The following is a 3,889-nucleotide window of genomic DNA, read 5'->3' as shown; positions in this document are numbered from 1 at the left end:
GCCTTAACATTGGGTTAATTAATCTAATAATTAGGTTAATTAAAAATTGGAGTCACTTAGGGTTTTTTCCTAGTTTACCCTAAAATAATTAAACAAGGTGGCGACTCATACATTCACGTGCATTTCTGCCCTTAGTCATATGCATCATATGCATTATGATGTTTTGGGGAGGGGTTCACATGTTCCAGGTTGTTTTATGCAAAGGAGATCAAGGAAGACTGAACCTCTAATCTTTGATCCAGAAATTGAACGAACTCTTCGAAGGCTCAACGCTGCAAGAAAAACACAAGAAATAAAACTCGAACAACAAGCAGACATGGCCAACGAAAACGAAAACGAGAATGAAAACATAGTCGGGCCACCACTTAAACATCCGGTCCGTACCTTAAGGGATTATACAACACCTAATCTGAATGGGACAACCTCAAGTATTACTAAACCTAGGGTAGAAGCTAATAACTTTGAGATTAAACCCGCAATTATCCAAATGCTCTCTACCTCGATCCAATATGGGGGTTTGCCTAGTGAAGATCCTAATGCTCACATCACCAATTTTCTGGAAATTTGTGACACTTTCAAACAAAATGGTGTTTCGGAAGATGCAATCAAATTAAGACTTTTCCCATTCACTCTTAGGGATAAAGCTAGATCATGGTTACAATCGTGTCCCGCTGGAAGTTTTACAACATGGGATGAATTAGCTCAAAAATTTCTAGCTAAATTCTTTCCATCCTCAAAAACCACCAAGTTGCGCAATGAAATAATGACATTTGCTCATCATGATCAAGTGAGCTTATATGAAGCTTGGGAAAGATTCAAGGACTTGTTAAGAAAGTACCCACATCACAGTTTGCCCAAGTGGTTACAAGTACAAACTTTCTATAATGCCTTATCTCCTAACATCAAAATTACTTTAGATGCAGCTGCAGGTGGATCCTTTGAAAAGAAAGGAATTGATGAAGCATATGAGTTGATAGAGGAGATGGCAAGCAACAGCCACTACCAAAACAATACCGAAAGAAGAAGAACTGCAGGAGTCTATGAAATAGACGCCATTACAGCACTTAATGCCAAGGTAGATAACATGGTAAGGAAATTGGACATGTTAACTACTAATCCTGTAAATTCTGTTATGCAAGTTTGTGATAGGTGCAATGGACAACATGGAATTGGAGAATGCATCATGGACTCTTTAAATCCACAAACTTTGGAGCAAGTGAACTATGTGATGAATCAAGAGAAGAAAGAATTACCCTTATTCAAATTCATATGATAACAGGTTAAGGAATCATCCTAATCTATCCTATGGTAATCCTAACAATGCCTTGAATGCACCACCAGGGTTCCGCCCTCCAGAAAAGAAATCTCATGATGACCTCCTCACTGCTCTTTCCAAATCACACATGGAGTTCATGAATGAAACTAGAGAGAACCATAAAATCCAGCAGGCTGCAATAAGAAATTTGGAAATGCAGCTAGGGCAGTTTGCAAACATGATGGCATCTCGACCTCAAGGTACATTACCTAGCAATACTGAAAAGAATCCAAAAGAACAAGTGCAGGCTATCACCTTGAGAAGTGACAAACAATTAGATGAACTACCAAGGAAAGAGAAGGAAGAAAAAGAACAACCAAAGGTGCCTACCATTGACTTAGAAGAACAGGAAAAGGTAAAACCCTATGTTCCCCCTGTTCCCTTTCCACAAAGATTAAAGAAAGCACAAGATGACAAGAGCTTCCTCAAGTTTCTGGATGTGTTTAAGAAGCTTCAAATCAATATTCCTTTTGCTGAAGCTCTTGCTCAAATGCCTAGCTATGCTAAATTCCTAAAAGATATCTTGAGCAAGAAACGAAAAATTGATGATCAAGGAACGGTAATGTTAACGGAGGAGTGTAGTGCAATTATCCAAAACAAATTGCCTCCAAAGTTAAAAGATCCAGGAAGTTTTTCTATCCCTTGTAACATTGGTAATCTTGACTTTGAAAAGCTTTGGCGGATTTAGGTGCTAGCATTAATCTTATGTCTTATGAAGTTTTTAAGATGCTAGGTATGGGAGAGCTCAAACCAACAAGGATGTCTTTGCAATTAGCAGATCGTTCAATTAAATATCCTAGAGGAATTGTAGAAGACGTGCTTGTAAAGGTAGGTACATTCATCTTTCCTGTTGATTTTGTTATTCTTGACATTGATGAGGACAGGGAAGGATCTCTAATCCTGGGACGACCTTTTCTTGCAACTGCAAGAGCATTAATTAATGTCTATGAGGGTAAGTTGACTTTAAGAGTTGGACAAGAGGAGATTGTATTTGATGTACTTAAATCTTATAAACTTCCTATGGACTATGGAGACTGTTTTCGAATTGATGTTGTTGATGAATGTGTGGAAAGCACTTTGCATGTCGAAAATAACATGAATGAACCAAGCATCCTGAATGAAAAAGAAAAGGAACCACCTAAGCATGAACTAAAACAACTTCCATCTCATTTAAAACATGCATTCTTAGGAGAGAACCATTCTCTTCCTGTTATTATTTCTTCTCACCTAACGCTTGATCAAGAGGAAAGGTTGTTGCAGGTCCTACGTAGACACAAGAAAGCATTAGGGTGGTCTATCTCAGATCTACAAGGAATAAGCCGAGTGTGTGCATGCATAAAATCTTGATGGAAGAAGACTACAAACCTTCAATCGAGCACCAAAGGCGACTGAATCCAAACATGAAGGAGGTAGTCAAAGCTGAAATCATCAAACTTCTGGATACCAGTATCATTTATCCAATTTCAGACAGTAATTGGGTAAGTCCTGTCCAAGTTGTTCCGAAGAAGGGAGGTATGACTGTTATCTCTAATGAAAACAATGAGCTAATCCCCACAAGAACAGTCACAGGTTGGCGTGTGTGCATAGATTATAGAAAACTAAATAAAGCAACACGCAAGGACCATTTTCCCCTTCCCTTTATTGATCAAATGCTTGAAAGACTTGCAGGTTATCCTTTTTATTGTTTCTTAGATGGCTATTCAGGGTACTTTCAAATACCCATAGCTCCTGAGGACCAAGAGAAAACTACATTCACTTGTCCTTATGACACTTTTGCCTATAGGAGAATGCCTTTTGGGCTATGCAACGCCCCTGCAACCTTTCAAAGGTGCATGATGTCCATCTTTTCTGATATGGTGGAAAAATTTGTTGAAATATTCATGGATGACTTTTCTGTGTTTGGTTCTTCCTTCGATGCATGCCTTCATAATTTATCTTTAGTAATGTAACGATGTGAAGACACTAACCTTGTGTTAAATTGGGAAAAATGTCACTTCATGGTTAGTGAAGGTATTGTCTTAGGGCATAAAATCTCTCAAAAAGGGATTGAAGTAGACAAGGCAAAAATTGAGGTAATTGAAAAATTACCCCCTCCTAACACAGTGAAAGGTATAAGAAGTTTTCTTGGGCATGCAGGGTTTTACAGGAGATTCATAAAGGATTTCTCAAAAATCACTAAACCTCTTTGCAATCTACTAGTTAAAGATGTTCCTTTTGATTTTGACAAAGAGTGTTTAGATGCTTTTAACAGGTTGAAGAAGGAGTTAATCTCAGCCCCGATCATCACTACACCAGATTGGACTTTACCCTTTGAACTCATGTGTGATGCTAGTGATCATGCTGTAGGAGCAATTCTTGGACAAAGAAAAGACAAAAAGTTGCATGTTATTTATTATGCAAGTCGCACATTGAATGATGCGCAATTAAACTATGCAACTACGGAAAAAGAATTGTTGGCTATTGTTTTTGCTTTTGAAAAATTCAGGGCATATCTAATTGGAGCTAAAACAATAGTTTACACAGATCACTCCGCCATCAAATACTTGCTGGAAAAGAAAGATGCAAAGCCGAGAC

General features: G+C 38.1%; 1 non-coding gene across 1 annotated transcript; it reads right to left on the bottom strand.

Annotated features, from left to right (window-relative positions):
- Positions 1-745: 745 nt before the first annotated feature.
- On the bottom strand, positions 746-851 carry LOC149498250 (small nucleolar RNA R71). Its single transcript, XR_016319847.1, has one exon. It is a non-coding gene; the product is annotated as a small nucleolar RNA R71 (small nucleolar RNA).
- Positions 852-3,889: the final 3,038 nt, after the last annotated feature.

This window comes from Jatropha curcas, chromosome 2, assembly GCF_041381405.1.
Source record: "Jatropha curcas cultivar XTBG-Jc1 chromosome 2, XTBG_Jcur_1.0, whole genome shotgun sequence".
In the NCBI taxonomy this organism is placed as follows: Eukaryota; Viridiplantae; Streptophyta; class Magnoliopsida; order Malpighiales; family Euphorbiaceae; genus Jatropha; species Jatropha curcas.
The sequence above is the reverse complement of the archived record's forward strand: the minus strand, read 5'-3'. Positions and strand labels throughout refer to the sequence as shown.